This window comes from Microtus oregoni, unplaced genomic scaffold (genome assembly GCF_018167655.1).
Source record: "Microtus oregoni isolate MIOR12 unplaced genomic scaffold, Mior012 000001F_ref0000356, whole genome shotgun sequence".
NCBI lineage: Eukaryota > Metazoa > Chordata > Mammalia > Rodentia > Cricetidae > Microtus > Microtus oregoni.
In genome coordinates this window covers 56720133-56740295 of record NW_024543060.1, presented here as the reverse complement: position 1 = coordinate 56740295, position 20163 = coordinate 56720133, and positions in this window count along the sequence as shown.

Here is a 20163-nt window from a genome sequence, read left to right as displayed (position 1 = left end):
CTTTCTATTTTGGCAGAACTGGCCTTTGGGCAAAGAAATGCCCATACCTCAACCACTGACACAGATACAGAGCATGCATCAATGGATAAAACAGGACTGTCATATCCTGCCAAGACAGGGTAAGATAGTTTTGAAAAGTTCCTTGCCTTTAATAATGGTATGTCAGTTATGTTAGGCCTTAGCCAAAATTGGTTGACTCAACGTTGCAAACGAGACTTTGGGTGATTGCCCAGGTAGTCAGTTGTCTCTGTCAATTGTTGCACATTTTGGATATATCTCGTTTGTTGAGTAGTGTTTATTCCCTTCTCAGATCTTTGACTGAGTTGAAGATTATATAATTGTAGTTACTCTTTACATTATTTGGACTCCTTGAGATAGAATGTTTAGCAAAGCTTTTGTTCTCAATATTGTTTGTTATATTTATTATTTGTTGTTATTGTATGTAGTTGTATTTGGTTTAGTTCTGTCTTATTTAGACAAAAAGGGGAGATGTAGGGATAAGTCCCGCCCCTTAGGGGGCGTGTTCGCCTCGGGCTAATGTCTGCCTATAAATTTGGCGAGCAAGCTCCGAGCGCTTGCTTCTGCTTTCCTGGTCTCCGCGGGAACGGTGGTTCTGTAAGTCTATTTCTACATTAAAGCTATATATATATTTTTACACTCTGTCTGCATTCATTTACGCCGTTACACTCTCTAAAGGTGCAGTAATTAAAAACGTAACTTTTGTGATTAAAAAGTGGACAATAGCATATCTAAAACAGGTTGCCTTATCACTAAAAAAATGCAGTATAGATTCACTGTAATTGATGCTATTTCCAAATATTCTTGCTCATGTGTAAACTCAAATGCATGTTAATTGTAATTCTGTAGATACTTTGAAAAAGATTCCTCAACAGAGGGTCCACATTTCCTTTTAACTGGCTGTTAAAATCTCAGGCATGACCACCTCTCCCCCCATTTCTAAAATAAACTTAAATATGTTTTATAATTAGAAACATGCATGTTATTATTTAGGAGGGACTCACTAAAATCCACAGATATTTGCCCTGATTTATGTCTAGTCTTTGGGAGTTTGTTAAGAGTTTCCACTGTTGGAGAATTTCTTAAAGTAGCACTTGTGGAATTCCGCTGTTTGCAGGATTCTGTAATTAAGAATCTGGCAAATATCCCCGATTTCTACGTCTATTTTGTGCTGGGGTAAATGGAATCCAAGAAACAATGACCAGAATTCAGTCTCAGGTGCATCTGGCTTCGGAGTGAACAAGCATGAGATTTACAATGCAGGACCAGCACAAATGTCTCATTACCTGGGATTATCATAATCCTGGAAATGACAAATTTTAAAATTTGTAGATGCATTTTAAGACCACAGAACAGGCTGAGAGAAGGAGCATGTATTTATTGTGACCAGGTGTTCCCAGCCTCTGTCTTTAATAGCTGAGACCACACCGCTTTATCCCCCGAGCTCTGTTCATGAAGGCATAAAAAGGCATGGATGTTTAAGAGGGCCTGGTAAAATCTTCACCTTTATTGCCCAAAGGGTACCCCACATTCTAGGGGCAGAACCTAGCGGCTTCCACGTTGGGGTGAGAAGTGCTGAGATTTCTAAAAACAGATGTTGAAGTCAGTAAACTCAGCCTGTGTCTCATACGTCACCCTGCTGGACACAATAGGACTTTAAGACATTGAACTCATTAAAACAAACCTGAAAAGAAAAAAAAAGTAAGCAATGACAGCATTGGGTAATTCTCAACTCGCCTCTAGTAGAATTTCTGTTTCATTGAAAACACAGTGTACAACATGAAATACTATTCCATACCTAGTGAGGGAGACATTAGACTCTTTAAATTCCAGGATCCATTTGTAGTGTTGGGCTATTTTATATACAATAAAGAACAATTGTCTTCTTCAAGAAGAAAGCTTTCTCTTTTTAAAGCCCTTCTTTATTAAGTGTAGATGTGGCTGTGTGCTTGTGTGCACACCACACAGGTGCAGGAGCCCTCAGAGGCTGGAAGATTATGCTCGATCCCTTAGAACTGGAGTTACAGGCAGTTGTGAATCTCCATGTAAGTACTGGGAACCAAACCTGGGTCCTTTGCAAGGATAATAAGAGTCATAACCCCTGAGCCACAGGACCCAAAGAAAGCCTTCTTAATATTTTACCCCACCAAAAAGGTTGAAGCAGTCCTTAAAGAGCCATATGTGTTGGCTCAGACCTGTTATCCTCGTCCTCAGGAGGCAATAAACAGGCACCCAGAAGAGACCCAGCAAGATGAGTTCTCCGCCAGGCTCACGCTGGCTTTCCAAGGGAGTTCCACCCTCCCAGTGCTTACGTCACATAAACTGGGATGGAATGGGAAGAAGACAGCATGGATAGTCGCTGACTCTACTCTAGGACCAAACCCACTATTTCCCGGCTTGTGGGCTTGGGTGACTTACTTTGGTTCTTTCTGCCTCTATTACCTTGTTTGTTGATGAAGATGCCCATGATGAAGACAGATTGTAAGTTACTCCACCTTTAAGCAAAGGCTAACAGCCAGCCAATTCTCTGTGCCCTATATTCATAAATACAGTCAGTGGAAAGATACAAACGAGGAGACTCGAGTCAGAAGAAGGAATGACTGCCAAGCGGGACAGAGAAAACTCAGTTAAAAAGAACAGGGTGTGCACGGCTCTGTGCTCTGTGATTTGAAATGTTTTACTCCTCCATCCAGGTGAGAAAAATCTCAGAACAAACTGAATGGAGGCTCGCAGAGTAGCTTCCAATCCTCCAAGAACAACGATAACAAAGTCAGCTTCCCACCAGGCTGAAGCATGATTTTTAAAGATACAGCAGACAGCCAGAATATATTCACCCACTAAAGTAACAGCAGGTGACCCTAACAGTTCATTTGCACTGAGAGCCCACTGTGTTAAGAAGGGAACCTCTTGGAAATGAAACATTGGTTGCATGCTTGTATCCAAGTTCCCTTCGATCGCAGACCACCAGTGGGAAATGACAGAGATGAGTGAAGACGCTGTCTCATGATAGCGTGAAGTCCAGTGATGAGAATCCAATTGCATAGATCTCTCGGGAGCTTTGCGTTGCCATCAGCGCGGTTAAAAGACGGGGAAGGTAACCGCGGATTATTGCCTTTCACTCGCCACTTCTCCTTCTGCCAAGAAGTTTTCAAATGTCAAGGCATATAATTTACATGCTCCGCAGATTGTGAACAATTTTTCTATAAACTTTCAGCTGTATGTCCAGCATTAAAGTTCAGCGTAACCTGGACACGAGGGTAAATGGCCTAGGAACCGTGATGCCTATCACTCCAATACCTCAGAGGAGAAGAATACTCTGGCTATGGCCAGAAGATGCAGAAAAGCAAACGGTGCTCAGACTGGGGCACTCTGGACACATGGCAGTTCTATCAAACGTTGGAGCTGTAGCAAGTGCTCTGACAAAGGCCTGGTGAAGAGTGGTTTGTCAGGTTGTCCGACGGTGGCCAGGAAAACACACTCCCAGCCACTGCCGAGCATACCAGCATAAGCCCTAAACTCACGCCAGGCCAGGACTGGTCCCCATCTTTTGAGAAATGATATTTACTTTGTTTTAATATGTGTCTGTGTGTGCATGTTTGTGGGAACAGGTACAAGAGTGCAGATGCCAGAGAAGGCCAGAAGATACTGGATTCCTGGAGGAGGAGTTACGGGCAGTTGTGAGCCATCCAACTTGCGTGCTGGAAACCAAACTCGGGTCTTCTGCAGGAGCAGTGCGAATTCTTAATTGCCGAGCCAAGGTTCAACACCGACAAAACACGACACGTGATGATCGCCCACCTTACCAACTCACCTTTCCACGTGTCAGACACTGTGTTCAAAGCTTTGCTACAAATGTTAGCTTACTAGTCAGGCGTTGGTGGTGCACACCTTTATTCCCAGCACTCGGGAGGCAGAGGCAGGTGGATCTTTGTGAGTTCAAGGCCAGCGTGGTCTACAAAACGAGTTCCAAAGCAACAGAGAAACCCTGTCTCAAAGAACTGTTGGTTTATTTAATCCTAAGGACACTATGTTACACTTAAGGAAATCAAGGCATGTAGGAATGGTCAAATGACTTTACCCATGTCACCCCTGGCAACTGTGGCATTACATCACAGTATTGAATGCTCTTCTATGAGTAAGCAAATGCCATTCAGACTAGGAGTCTGGTTCCCACTACACAAACCCACCAGGCATTGGTTTCTGATAATGAACTCACCAGGAAGGATAAAAAGGCTAACTATTTTAAAACAACTAGGATGGCCTGACCTTAGTCAAGAGTAATCACCACACCTCTTCCTTCTCCCGTTTTCTTCCTGTTGTTGAACATCCCATGAACAAGTTTCAGGTGGCTTTTAAATGCCCTGAGTATCTATCCTCATGATAGCTGTTTGGTTTAAAGGCTGTAACTTGTTGGCTCCCAAAATACAGTAGCAATTTTTTCCTAGAGCAACAGACCTTTGGAAATGGCCTGCACGAGGACCTGAGACTTCACAGGTGAGTTCATGAGATAACTAAACCCAGGATGAAAAGCTGATGTCCATCTTCATTTTATGTCTACCATTTTTATTGTTATTAAAAAGTATGCATACGTGTGTGTCTGTGTTCTGCTTATGTGTGTAAGTACCCAGAAGTCAAAAGAAAGCATCCTATACCCTAGATTTGGAGTTATAGGCAGTTGTAGGCTACCTGACATGGATGCTGAGAGCCAAGCTGGTGTTCTCTTTGGGAGAGTTGCGTGCTCTTAACCACTGAGCCACCTCTCGTCTGATTGTTTATATATACCGCAGGATGCCCAGTGCCTAGGATGTCCAAAAGAGGGCATTGGAGGCCAGAAAAGGGCCCTGGGTCCCCCAAGACTATAGTTCCAGACAGTTGTGAGCTGCCACTGGGTGCTGGGACTCGAACCCAGGTGCTCTAGAAGAGCAACCTGCCTTCTTTACCACCAGCGCCATCTCTCCAGTCCCAGACTGGATTAACTCCTGAAGGATGAGACGATAGTAGTCAGTATTCTAATCTTCGGTGCAGAACAGAAGGTCAAGTCTCCATCCAGGGCCAAAAGTATTTCAGTCTTTTGGCCAGGATGCCCAAGAACTGGCAAAGCATTCAAGGTCTAGTGTTACCATGGAAGCAGGAGGTGGGGCTCCAAACTGGCACAAGGTGGGGGCTCATCTCACCAGCCTCTGAGACTATTATAGCACTCCCTCCTTAAGAGCTGAGATCCTAAGATCACCGAGAAAGTGGGCTGAAATTGGAGAAAAGCTGTCACTCATTCCACCCTGAAAACACAGAGCCGGCTTCAGAGCTGCCCACCAGATGAGTGTCTGGGCTGGAGTTTCCGCTCCATCGTCATGGATTGCTTCCAGGTAGGGTGCTCATTTCAGAAACGCGAGATAAGAAGCCAGAGTGCCCATCTGGCATCCCTGGCCTCTGGCCAGGACAGAACCAAGGCCATCTTCAGCTTCTGGGCACAGACAAGAAGGAAAGTGCTACTTTCTGGGTGGTCCCGGTTCTACCCCCCTGACTCGTTCCTGCGATGCTGCTGGTCAGTGAGACTTCGATTTTGCACCTGCTTATCTTGTATGCTCAAGGGCTGGGTCAATGCTTTTAGCAAAAGCAACCCAAGTGACTACCTCACCTGGTAGCAGCCCCCAGCAGGAACCCTCTCCTTTGTTCTTTCTTCCACTCAACAAGTATCCATGGAGACGCGGGCCTGGACGAGTCGGCCCCGCCTTCAGGCTCTCACAGTGCAGCAAGAATGTTCAGCAGTGAACTCACATCTCACGTTGCTCCTCACATTAATACATTATAACTGAGGTACACGCTGTCAAGAACCAAGGCATCAGGATGTTCAACGTGAGAACGGCATCAGCCCAGCCTGGACAAGTCAAGGAAAGCTTTTACTAATGTGATGTTTCAACCAAGATGATGGACTTTAGCCAAGTGAAATGTTTCAGAAGAGCATATGCAAAGACCCTGGGGTAGAAGGGAGCTTAATACATGAAGGATATTCGTTTTAATTTTATTAAATACACCACTCCTCCTTATTTGACTACAGTGTGGCACCTTCAAAGACTCTCCTAAGTAAACTGAACACCAGAAAATAAGAGGCCAGACCATGGGGGCTCAGAGTCAGAGAGCTTGATGCCAAGCTTGACTACCTGAGTTCCATCCCTGAGACCCACATGGTAGAGAGACTAACTTTTGCACATTGTCTGATGTCCATATGTACACCATGTGTGCCCACACAAACACACAGACATGTGCACATGACGGCACGTGAAGAAAGAGGCCGACAGAGGAATTCGGATCATCACCCTGTTGGTTGTGACTCTGAATGTCCGTTAGCATCCGCGCAGATCCTGCAGCCTGCCTCAGGGCCCCCCTTCTCCTTTGTCACCATATAGAGCCTACCCCAAGATGGCACACGCGAAAGGGCTGAGAAGAGAAAAAAATCCTGCAGACCCCTGCATCACCGTAAACCTCTTCCAGGTGAAAGCCCTGGATAAATCCAGATCTCCCCAGCAGGAAGAAAATAGCCAAAAATCCAAGCAGGAAGAGAAAAATCAAAAATCTAGGATTAGCTGGTTCAGTGACTGTGTTTCAGGAACTAGCTGAAAATAAAGTTAGATTGTAATCTTGAGAATAATCTTGAGAAATAGGGAGTTTCCCCCTTGTGATTTTAGGAACTAGCTAATTATGACCTTGAGTGATCTTGACGCAGGGAGTTGTCCCCTTGTGACTTTCCGTGACACAAGCCCTATTATTGGGCTGTGGTTTCTTCCTATAAAAACCCCTTCTCCAGGTCACTCGGGGTCGAACTCTTCCCTTGCGTGGGTTATGAGTCTCGGCCCCAGTGCACTGGTTCCAGTCTCATCTCATCCATTAAAGCCTCCTGTGATTGCAGCAAGGACGGTCTCTCGTGAGTTACTGGGGGGGGGGTCTCTCGTGAGTTACTAGGGGGGGGGGGTCGTGTTATCCCGAGACTTGAGTGAGAGTCTCCCCACACTGGGGGTCTTTCACAGGATGATGATGTTATAACAGCAGCCTGGACTAATTTTTCCCAAACACCTCCCTCAATGCCTACACACAACTTTTACTTTGACTTATATAGCCCCCGAAGTAAACAGTTACCTCCCACCCACCCAGGAAGGGGGAGAACAAAGGGAAGACAAAAAGAGAAATAGAAAGAGAGGGAGGAAGGGAGGGAGGGAGAGAAGAAAAGAAGGGAGGAAGAGAAAAATAAACCCCTCCAGGACTTTCCTGCACTTTGAGATTCTCAGGGGTTGTGAATGCCAGCCCACTCCTATAGCTTTTCAAGTCTCAGACAACATCATCACCCAGCTTAAGGAGCCCAACAAAGCTACTCCCCACCCCCACCCTGGTACTGATTGCCTCGAGGTGTGTGGTCCACAAAACCAATTCACTTAGAGGACAAAGCCCGTACATCTTCCAAGTTCACTCGGTGCCCTCTCTCACGGTTTTCTCCAGGTAAAAGCTGCAACCTAAGTAGGGTCTGGAAAGGAAGCAGACTTGACAAAGAGCAGAAGGAGGGCAGGCAGAGAGGGTGAGAGTAGGAAGCCTCTCTCCAGGGCTCGGGCTTACAGCGCGTGGATCACGTGCGGAGTCACGCATGAACTCACTTTGTGCTTAGAAATTATTATAAGATGGAATCACAAGTCACACGGTGTCCCTGGGTACAAGATTGAGGCACCAGTCGTCAGAGCCGGACATGGGAATGGGCGAAGCGCCTCCCACACACATGGGCTTTCAACGTCGCAGGCATTCTCACAGGACCAGGTGGAGATGGAATCTCACCTGCTGCTCCACACAGAGTGGCTCTCCTTTTAGGCTTCGCTTTAGGGGTAAACTCAGAAGAAACTGAACTGCTTGGGCTAATCCCTCCCTTGTAACTCTTGAAGCAACCTCCTTGTTCTAACCATACCCCCAAAGTCTGCACTTCAGCAAACTAAATATTAGTTGAAAGAAAACACATGAATGCGTGAGACACACACACACACACACACACACACACACACACACAGAGAGAGAGAGAGAGAGAGAGAGAGAGAGAGAGAGAGAGAGAAAGAAGGAAGAGTCCAATCTGAAGGGGGATGTTCTTATTTTCATCTGGTCTTTTTATTCTTCTCCCATGAACCACTGTGCTACCCAACAGCAACCTACTTTTTTTTTTTAAATCTATTTATTATGTATACAATATTCTGTCTGCATGTATGCCTGCCCACCAGAAGAGGGCACCAGATCTCATAGATGGTTGTGAGCCACCATGTGGTTGCTGGGATTTGAACTCAGGACCTCTGGAATAGCAGCAAGAGCTCTTCACCTCTGAGCCATCTCTCCAGCCCCAACAGCAGCCTACTTTTTATTGCGCATGCTACAGTGCAGAATTTTCACAAAGGTGTATCAAGATTAGGAGTTGTGGAATAGTCTAGAATATCAGCTTCGTGATAGTTACACAGTACTTCTCCCAATTACCCTCTCTTCAAAGTCATTCCCCTGTCCCTGTGCCATTTATGGCCATACCACCCTGAAGACACTCAGTCTTCTCTACTCAAAGGAGGACAAAGAAAGGGCCAGGTGGGAAAGACATTGATGAGAAAAACATCCAGCCGCCCTCTGAACCACCATTGCTCCAAGGCAAGCTAAAATCCACTCCTTCTTCCATCTTCAGGGGAGATCCTTTCTACTGTGTGCCGTTTTCAGCAGCCTCCCTGTAGACGGAGCTCCACGTAGCCTTCACAAGGAACAACTAGAGTTCGGTTTGCAATGGTGACCTTGAACTGCTTGCTTCTGTTTAGCATTTTGTCACCTCACCTGCACTGAGCTCTGCCTCTTCTGGGGGGAGCATGTGGGCGGGACTTTTATTGATAGAGTCTAATGACACAAGGCCGTCTGAACTGACAAGGATTTCAAACTAGGCAGCATTAGGAGTGCCTGAAAACAAATGGCTCCATTCTGAAAGTTCTGTTCCCAGGGTTTACACTGGGGAGCGTCGAGCTTTGAGGACACTTAGTCTGCAGGAACAGGGTCACTACCCCACAGGGACGTTCACTAGAAAAGAAATAAGAGAAAACCTAGTTACCCTGGACGTGAGCTCAGATGTATATTTCAAAATGGCATTTCATGGAGATACAGAAAGAACTTTATTGTTATTATTATTATTATTATTATTCAAAGATAACTTTCTTTGGCACCACAGAACTAAATGATTTTGAAATTTTGTCTTTTTTTTTTTCATCTTTCCCAAAAAAGGAAATGGCAAAGGCTGGCCCCTTGAAAACTAATACAGTAAAAACTAGCTTTAGTCCCCTAATCTCTTACTGACACCGCAGCAGGCCATGATCTATTTAGCATATCACAAAATTAATGCATTTATAGCAAACAGGTTTGAAATGCTTGAGGAGAGGGAACATTATATACTTGATTGATTAAGTTAAAGCATTTACACAAAGTGTCATATTTTGACGTCAATCCCGCAGCACGACAGCTGGTACATCTAATTAAATTCTGTGAAAAGGGGCTACACCTTGTATTCAGTAACAACAATATGGCCGAGGGGAAGAGCAGCCATGTTCGTCATGCCCAGAACCTGGGATCTGCACTGTGCTATGTGGTTGCTAAAATCCCCAGATTCGGACTCTGCAAGTTTGCATAGCTCCAACACGTGTTTTGTCTGAGCAAAGGCTAAGAAACGGGGCCCTACCTCTGTGAGTCAACTGTTATTATTTTTCTTATTTTGATTTAAACCTCTCCAAACACTGTGAGTTAGGTACAAAGTAAATGAGGGTTAGAATAAACTTGTCTTCAGGAATTGGTGCTCAGGGCCCAGGTAAGGCTTTTTATTTTGTTAAGCTTTGATTTTGCAGATTAGGAAATCAACTGCAGGAACTTTAATGGGGAGTGAGGGAGCCAGACCCCTATTATTCACGCAGAACAGGAGCGCATTTGTGTCGTCGAGGAAGCCCAGGGTTCATGCCTATCTTACAAATGGCCTGAGCGCTTGATTTCAAACACCGGTTTCTTTTTTCTCTTCTTTCCCCTTTCAAAATTAAGATGAAATATTTTACATACAGTGAACTAAAGGAGAAAATGGCTCAGCTTGCTGAGGCAAACTTACTTCACTTTTAATATAGACAAATAATCCTTCAAAATTCTCTTTTTATTTTTTTAAGTTAAATTATGTCCGCCCCATGTGCAGATTCAATTTACCCACTAAGTACATAGCTCAGCCTCCCCTCTCGGGGAACCATCCATTTGCCAGAGAAGGTGAGGGAGACACTGATGTATTTTCTTAAAGAGATTCCAAGCATTTTTCCCCTCCTCCCTTTCGCCTTAAAGACTACTCTGAGAAACGTTGCCCAGCAGTAAAAGGAAAATGGGTTCGAGCTTCAAAATCAGGAAATTTGGGTAGTAAAACATAAGTTATAAAGTCGACGTTGAGGGCAAAATAAATGGGGCTTTTTTAAATGGGCTAAGTGTCAGCCAGGAGAAGCAACGACTTCCTATAGAGTCAGCCAGCCCCCTCCTCCCCTGGCAGCGGCTGCCTGCAAAGGGCTTTTAAGCAGTAAGGGGCTCCACTGGGCCAGGATGGCTCCACATCTGAGCATGCACATGCAGGGCACACTTATTTACCATGTACTGCGTTCAATTTGCCATGACCTATGTTCAGGCTACATGTGAAGGCAACAACCACGAGGAAGAGAGGACATGGTTTTCCGTAATTGCAAGGAGACTTAGGTAATGCTGTGTGCGATGTTTGATTTAAAATGTTAAAATATTAACAGCAGTTTTCTATAGCAGAGTGTTCCTATCCCAGTGAAATGACTCATAAGAATGCTAAATTCAAACCAGATGGCACAAACATTAACCGAAAAAAAAAATCATATATTTAGGGGTCAGTGTGGGTCTTCATAAAAATGAAGGCCTTGTCTGAGTTAGTGAAGAGTGAACCTGCAGATGTAAAAAAAAAGAAAAAATGAAAACGAGGGAAAATATTAGCGACTTTCTTTTAATTAGACAGACGCCGTCAATCGGAAGAGCTAACATTTACAAAACTTTAGATTGCTATTTTAATTCATAAAAGATGGTTGCGACAACCCAAAGACTTCAGATGCGCCGGGACTGGCGGCTGGGCGGCCAGAGACAGGCTACCCCAACAGTCAGCAAAAAAAAAATCTTCTTGCTTCCCACCAAGGAGTAACCCTGATTGAAGATTTGTGTGGTATGGAGACTTCCAACCCTCACCCGTGGTAGGGTGCCAGCTTTTACTCCTCTTTCAACGGACCACAGAGGAAAATTCCCATTGCTGGGTCAGACACACTACCAAACTCTGCTCTCTTGTTAAATACATATTTATATATATATATTTCTCCCCATTTCTCCTTTTCTGTTTGCTCCTCTGAGCTTTTTACCGTTCGCAGATTGTCCGCGGCATGCGCTGTGTTTAAACATGTACGAGAAGAAAAATATGTGGTCTCAGAATTAATATTGTTTTTGACTTATAGGGAAATTCCAGTTGTGTTTAACTTGGACTGTGGGGTCCGGGAGCTTTACCGAGAGGAGAAACGAATGTGTTTTGAACAGAAACGTGAATCGGGAGTTCCCTACTGTTTTGTTGCTGGACAACACAAGGAGAAATGACTTGCACATAATTTAGTCTGGCAGCCATAGCTCTCAGCCTGCGAGCCTGCCAGTTCTTACTAGGGATGAGAGACCTCCCAGGAACAAGAAGGTACTTCAGGAAATGGTATTTCTGATTCCGTAGGTGGCCTCTCCTCTCTGGGTCCCTGTGAATAGATGCCCGCACGGTGTTAGGGGCACTGCGCTGCCCTGCGCTGTTTACCTTTCCAAAGAAACCCAAAACCACAGACCTAACCATTTGTGGTCACCAGGGATCTTATGGCAGACTTTCTAAGGGCAGTTGTGTTAACTCCAGAATCCTGGCCCCAGTCCAACTAAAGTAATTACATTCTGCTCCCGTCATGCTCCTCCGGTAGTTTCCGTGAATCCGATAGTCTGGACCCGCCATCCAGCAGCCTGGCGGGCACGCTGGTGGTTAGCATTCCGTAGAGAGGCAGCCTGTAAGAAATGAGTGCTCGGTCCTCGCCGCGCAAGGGCAGGTCGGAATTAGCTAGTGAAAGCCTGGGGGTGGAAGGACGGACACCACGCTTTTGGGTGTGCTCACAATCAAAACCACAGGGAAGGCCACCACAGCTTCCTTTGCCCTAGGGACCACCTCTGTATATGCTGGATGCTATATCTAAAACAAGAATAAATCCTGGGACAGCGAGGTAGACTCTTTCCGCCCTCTGACCTGAAATACCCCGGCTGGGGAAGGGCCCATCGTGGAGGAGAATTGAAAGGGAACCCAATCTAAGTAGAGCAAAGCTCAGAGACCAGAGGAAGAGAATGTTCCGGAAGTGATGTCATCTGAGGGGGTGGGTAAAGCAGCTTGGGATGTTTATCTAAAAAGGAAGAAAGAGAAAGGGACGGGAGGGAAGAGGGAACAAAGAAAGAAAAAAGGCAAGAAGGAAGGTAGGCTAGAGATAAAAAAAATGTAGAAAGAAACAAAAGTGGGGGAAAGAGTGGGATGAAGGAAAGAAGGGGAGAAGAAGAGCGGGGAGCAAAGGGGAAGGAGAGAAAGAAGAAACTGACGCGGAAGGAGAGAGAAAGCGTGGCTAGAGATTGAAAAAGAGAAGAAAAGGGAGGAGAAGAAAAGCGAAAGAGGGAAAGCAGACAAGCTGATGTACAGGGTCAGCGGGGGAGAAACTGCGAGGAGGCAGAGGACGCCTTCCCTCCCGACTTCCGCCTGCAGTGTCCTTCCTCACCACCTCAGTGCAGCTCTTAGCCCACTACATGAATTCATCCCACCATGAGCTCACTCAGGACCTACTATCTATGGCACTAATTATACCCACGTCACTGGCGGCCCGCTACCTTGCTGATTCTGAGTGTCATATCTCATCAGGGTGTCTCTAATATTAGCCAGAGCAGAAATCATGATATTTCTCAGTGTATTTGATAGTGCTAAACAAAGCTGATTCAATTTTTCAGACAGATCCTTTTCAACAACTACTTTTAAGAATCTCAGATATTGGTCAGTGGTGGCGCACACCTTTAACCCCAGCACTAAGGAAGCAGAGGCAGGCGGATCTCTGTGAGTTAGAAGCTAGGCCTGGTCTGTATATCAAGTTCCAGGCCAGCCAAAAATCTACACAGTAAGACTATATCTCAAAATGGGCGCCTCAAAAGAATGAGACAAACCACCCATCAAAGATGACCTCCAAATACATTCCATAAAGTGTGTCTTAGTTAGGGTTGCTATTGTTGTGACGAGACACCAGGACCACATACCACAACTCTTATAAAGGAAAACATTGAATTGGGGCTGGCTTACGGTTCAGAGGTTTAGTCCATAATCGTCACAGTGGAAAGCATGGTAACATTCAGGCAGATGTGGAGCTGGAGAAGGAGTTGAGGGTGCTACATCTTGACCACAGGCAAGTAGCACACTTCCTTCAACAAGGCCACACCTACTTCAACAAGGCCATGCTTCCTAATGCCCCTCCCTACATGCCAAGCATTCAAACACGCGAATCTATGGGGGCCGTTCCTATTCAATCCACCACACAGTGTAAATCAGTTTCTTTTGATGATTTATTTATTTTTATTTTACCTGACTACATCTATGAACACCATGTGCATGTAATGGCCCTAGAGACCAGTAGAGGGCGTTGGCTCCCCTGGAGCTGCAGTTACAGAAAACCCACTGTGAGCTGCCGTGTGGCAGATGGGACATGAAGACCCACCCTCTGTAAGAGCAGCAAGTGCTCTTAACTTGTTAAACCATCCCTTCAGCCCAAAATATAGTTTTTTATTTTAAATATTTGGGACCAGAAGTACTTTGGTTTTTATAATTTTTTTTCAGACTTTGAAACATTTGCGTATGCATCTGAGATATGTTGGGGATGAGTCCCAAGTCCAAATACAACATTCCTGTGTTGCAAGTGTCCCCTCTATGCACAACCTGAGAGGAATTATTATGAACTATTCTAGTATCTTTGTGCACAACAAAGTTTATGTACATTGACCCATCAGACGGAGGGTAATTCAGCAACCAAAAGCTTTCTTTCAGCTTGAAAGAAACCCATTTAAAACACAGATTAAGAAACAACACGAGACTTCAATCTTTCGGTCTTTCTAATGAGAAGAAAACAGTTCCATGTGTGTGTTGTGTTGGGGGGAAGGGTAGCAGTATTGAACAATTTAAAGAGACGAGCGTCTTTCCCTATGAGGCGTATCCCATTTACCATGGCACAGGGTTTCGAAAGGGTAAAAGAGGAACTGCACATCCGTGATTAAATTTCCTGGCTGCCAAATCAAGCTTTAGTGATCCAGTGGAATTTAAAGCTCTTTAAAAGGAGCGGCAGCTGACCCAGCCAATCACGAGAGCCAAAGAGGAAGCCTTCGTGTGTGGCTGGCTTACCAATTAGTAACTGAAGGTAAGAACTCGGCAAAGAGGTGCAAAGAATCAACATAGTTTAGTTCATGGTTGGTATTCTTATGACTATATGATATTACCTGCAATAGTCCGGGCATCCTAGAGATGGGTGTGAAGGAAATGGCTTTATTAACAAGTCAATACCCTAGCAGAGCATGAAGACGGTTCTTCCTGGCTTCTTGGCTGTACAGCTCTGGGATGTTTCAAAACTCTTCTTCCTAATCACGCGCACACCCGAGCATCTAGCTATGTGGCCTGTTCTCACCATCTCAACCCCACATCAAAACACAGAATAATGGAAAGGACTTGGTATCTGGCACATCACAAAAGCCAAATATTTCTTTTCTTGTTTTTAAAGAAGTTCATAAACATGAGCACTTTGTACAAAAGAAAGTACACTTCGTACACACACACACACACACACACATACACACACACACGCACACACTCAACGGTTTTAAGCGGCTTTCTCTCGGGCTGCTTTTCATTAAGATGTCCATCAGCTCCATCAGCTTGAATTTGTCTACTGCTAATTAGAATGATTGTTGAGGTTTTTTTTTTTTTTTTTAAAGTTTCATCTTTTGGAGCATTTCTGATTTCAGATGTTCTGATTATAGATACTCAACCTGTGCTTGAACAAAAGAAAGTAATCCACTAAATCAGAAGATTTGAGAGAGATTTTAACGAAGCTGGACGCAGTTCGGGGATTCTGTAGATAAAAGTGCTTGCCACTAAGCCCAAAGGATTCAGTTCCATAGTCAGGACCCACATAAGGAGAGCACTGGCTCCCACACATTGTCCTCTGACCCCACATGCATGCAATGACAAGAACACGAGCCCTACCACCAGGCTAAACACACACACACACACACACACACACACACACACACACACACACACCAGTAAGTTCAGTTTTAATAGGTCACAGTGTCTAAGGTGGTGATTTCAAAGAAAGGAACATATCCCAAGAATGAAGGTCTGAGAACTAGAAAACCTGGAGGGGTTTCCTAGTCGTAAGAACGGATGGGTCTTCAGATACAGGATATGGTTTGGAGGCAGCCAGGAGGCCAAGGAAAACCGCACTGGAAAAACCACTGGAGGGCTCTGTGACTTCGGTACCGAACCTGAGGAAAACAGTCCTCACCGTTGACCAATTCAGTTTTATGGTTTCCAAGTATAGCTGTTCCAGAAGCTTCAGGCTGCCGATCCAGCAGGCTGTGCTGGATGGAGTGTGGCCCTGAAGGCTGGCGTTCTCCAGGTCAGGCTGACACAGGTGTATGCTGTGAGGCAGAGACGGGGGACCCTATCCTGACAGTGTAGTTGACGGAATATGGTGCCACCATATTGATTTTCTGTGAGTGGCATGGCCCCCTCTCACTGCTTTTCTCTGCATCTGCCCCCACTAGCACCACAAGCTAACAGTGAGGCACAGCTTGGGGGGAGGGGGCTCAAGGATAAGCTACAGAGGCACAGTCCTCCCTCTCAGCTTTGGCCTACAGTATCATTTCTTAGAATACTGTGCTGTATCAATGCAGCCCCTACCCATTTACCAAGACTCAGCTCAAATCTATTACCAATAAGATTTATTCCATGATGAACCCCACCCAGTCTTGAAAACTCTAGTCCTTTATCTCTTTGCCTCCATAGCCCTTAGCAGAAAACTTAGACTAATAACCGTGGGACTACGGCCAAGTTGACGTGGGGTGTTTCCTGAGGGGAGGGGCTGGGTTTTAGTTCATTTATTAGGGTAGTTACAAAGTGGTGGGAATGTTTGTCTGTTCTTTCTTCCCTGTGGGAGACCCCAGAACCATTTCCTGAGGGAAGTGATAAGAAAGGACTATAATTCACAGGCTCTTAGAGACTACCTTAAGCCAAGAGTAGAATGATTACGGCATGGTGAGAAATACCAGTATCTATTTAATGCTTCTCTGGGGCCTTGAAACATTCTCATGCAACAGTACCTATGCCTCCCGGAGAAAACAAATTCCTCCTTAGTGAAATTAGAGAGATGCTGTTGTAGCTATGAACCTTTTACAAGTCTTGTGGCTTTTACACTTCACTCCCAATCCCCAAGAAGAGAGAAAAAAATGAACAGAATCATTTTCCAAACTAAATGAATGAAACAAGCAATATTTCTCTACCTTTTAGGGGTAGAGATCATAAACTCCAGGGTGTTCCTGCGGTTTGGCAGATTGCCATCTCTAAGTTCTCAGGATATAATCTGCAGCAACCTCTCTTGGTGAGGCTGTAGACAGTCCAGAGACACACTCTGGACCAGTGGTTATCAACTCCCTTTGGTAGATTTTCGTGTTGTGCTGACCCCAACCATAAAATTATTTCCGCTGCTACTTCATAGCTATAGTGTTGCTACTGTTAGGAATCACAGTGTAAAAAGCCACTACACAGGATGACTGATATGAGACCCCTATGAAAGGGCTGCTCCATTCACAAAGGTGTCTTGGCTCACAGGTTGAGAACCCCTGCTCTAGATACCTTATCAAGATAAGAAAGTGTAGGGCTGGAGAGATGGCTCAGCGGTTAAGAGCACTGACTGTTCTTCTAGAGGACCTGAGTTCAATTCCCAACAACCACGTGGTGGCTCAAAACCATCTGTAATGAGATCTGGCGCCCTCATCTGGCCTGCAGGCATACATGGAGGCAGACTGTTGTATACATAATAAATAAATAAAATCTTTAAAAAAAAAAGATAAGAAAGTGTGGTGGCATAGAGACGGGATGTCTTCAGGAAAAAAATAGCCCATAGTTAGTGTGTATAGTATCCCAACATTCAAGTCTGCCCCCAATAAGCCCTCTTATTGAGACTTGGCAGGCACTAGAGGTTGTTTATCCTAACACCTTTACTTTACAACAGAGAAAGAGGAAAGGTATTTCTTCCTGAGCTTGGTTATGAGAAACAAATATGTAGGGTATGATGATTTGAATATCAAGTGTCTCCCTTGGGCCTATGTCTCAATATGTGGTCCCTAGATTTTGAAGCCTTAAAGAAGTAGGGCCTAGCTGGTGGAAGTGGGTCACTGGGGACCAGTCTTTTAAAGGCTCTATCTGGTTCTGACCCTGTGCTGACCTATCATGCCACAGTGACATAGCCATCCTCCACGAAAGGACTTCTCTCTGCCACAATGTCTTCAGGGCCATAGTAGACTAGAAGATCTTCCTGAAACCACAGACTGAAACAAACCTCTCATCTCTTAAATTGCTTCTGTTAGGTATTTTGGTCACTGTGAGACAAAAGTAACTGATACAGAAAACTGGTAGCAGAGATAAGGAATTGTTGCCTCAAGAAACCAGGTCCTGTGCCTCCAAAGCCTTTAACAGTGATTTGTGGGAGAAATATGGAGAATATTAAAAGTTATGAGCTAGGAGAACCCTAAAATGCTGTAAGTTTACTTCTTGGTCAGCTTTGCTAACAGTGAGGAAGACAAGAATGCCGATAAACAGGCCACCGCAATGACTGTGCTCATGAGATGAATGGGACATCTCTATTGGGAACTGGGAGGGCCTTTATGCTACATCCTGCCAAAGACTATGTATCTATCCCATCCTTGCCTTAAAAAATTGGGTGATGCTGAGTTCAAAAGTAAAGAACCAGTTTCTTTGGTAGAGGGCATGTGCATTCAGGCTGTGGCGTGGTTCCTGATAGCTGCTTTTAACCAGATTTTCAGTGAGGACTGAGCGTGACTGGTAGAGTAGACAGACACGAGAAACATGAGGTTAATGAGAAAATTACTTCCAACAAGAAACAAGCCTCAGGTTGCAGACCCAAAAAAAGAAGAAAAAAGAAAGCTCTGATGAAGCGGTTCTCATCATTGAAGAACCTGAGCCCTTTAGAGTGAAATTGGAGCAACAGGAAAGTCCCTTCGAGAGTGAAACTCCTCCCCTAACGGTGCCAGTGTCTAAACACCCAGTCTCTTAAAAGGCTTTCATTAAAAAGAAAAAAAACTGATCAATGTGTTGTGTTTAGCAGGCAACTTGGAGAAGTGCTTTCTCACATTCGACTGGGCTCAGGGGCCACTGTAGCCATGGCCAAGAAAGACGGCTACTTTTCAGGCTGACCAATGCCTTGTCCACACAGAGTTCATTTTCCAATGTCAAAATTGAAGAGATATGGGATTATGAGGGCTTACACTAAGATTTTTCTTTTTTTTTTTTCTTTTCAGGAAAGCTAGGTCAGACAGTGTGTAGCCAGATCAAGTCCCTTGCAGTGAGCTTGTGCTGGCTAGTTTTATGTCAAATAGACACATACCCATGCCATTTTGGAAGCAGGAACCTGCCTTGAGAGAATGCTCACCCCAGGCTGAATTGTGGGCAAGGCTGTGGTGCATTTTCTTGATTGATGGGTGATGTCAGGCGGCAGCGCCATCTCTGAGCTGGTGGACCTGGGTGCCATAAGGAAGCAGACCAGGGAAACAAGCTAGTAAACAGCTCTGCAGCAGCTCCTGCCTCCAGGTCCCTGCCCTGCTTGGGTTCCTATCCTGATTTCCCTCAGTGATGGGCTGTTATCTGGGAGTGTAAGCGAAAAGAAACTTTTCCTCCCCATGTTGCTTTTGATTGTGGTGTTTTATCACCTCAAACAAAAAACAAAACAAAACCCTAAGACGAAACTTCCGAGCGGGCCATCCATGAAGCACTGAGGGTAATGTCCATGCTGCGGTGGAGACCATGGGATGGTGGATGGGATTGTCAGTAAAAGGAAGTTCCAGGCAGAGTAGAGCTGGCTCAGAAGAGAGGTGTAAGCTGCAGGGCATGACTGTAGGGTCAGGGTTGTCAGATCTACTGGCTCTCCCACGAGGACACCACACACCCACATGCTGAGCATCAAATCACTGGATCCAACGTTGCTCTGGGGTTTCAGGCTCGCTTTGGTTTAATCTTTTGCTATCTCTTACAGCTCCTTTGGGAACACAATGTTTACTCTGTGCCTAGCATGTTCGCAGCAAGTAACTTGGTTTCATGCTTTATAGGGGCTCACAGTTAAGAAATCGCCTTGAGTCTCAGCAGAGACTTTGGTCCTCAGCTCATTGTTGCTACTGTCTAGAACATGGGGAACGCTTGAAGTTGGATTCAATGCATTTTGCGTTAGGAGACGATCATGAGCTTTTAGTGGTCTGGAGCAGAGTTTCGTGGTTTGATTCAGAGATGCTACCTTCAGACTTGTCTCTGCACACTTGGTTTGAGCTCAGCATGCTCTTTTGAAGGATTTGGAGCTTTTAGGAGGTAGTGCCCAAATCAGTGATGTGAGTCACTAGGAGCCAGTGTTTAAGACCAAACCCGCCCCCTGTTCCAGCACTGTCGCCTTCCTCTTGGTCTCCTGTCATGACAGGTGCTCCCACATTGTCCCAGCATCTCGGTGTTCCCTCCCCTGTTTCTTTCACGTACTTAGGCCATGAATGCAAAAGGAACTGGTACATTGGGACATGAGAGTTACAAGTCCGTGATCTTGAAGACTGGTTCTCTGTGCATGAGTTTTGTTCATTTGCTGGCAGTAAATTCTAATGCAAGAGGGACGACCGCACAGAAATTCCTTCCTTCCATGGGTGCTTGAACAAGCAGAAGTGTCCATTGACTCGAAATGAGGCAGATGCTGGACCCTATTACCAGTCGTGTGC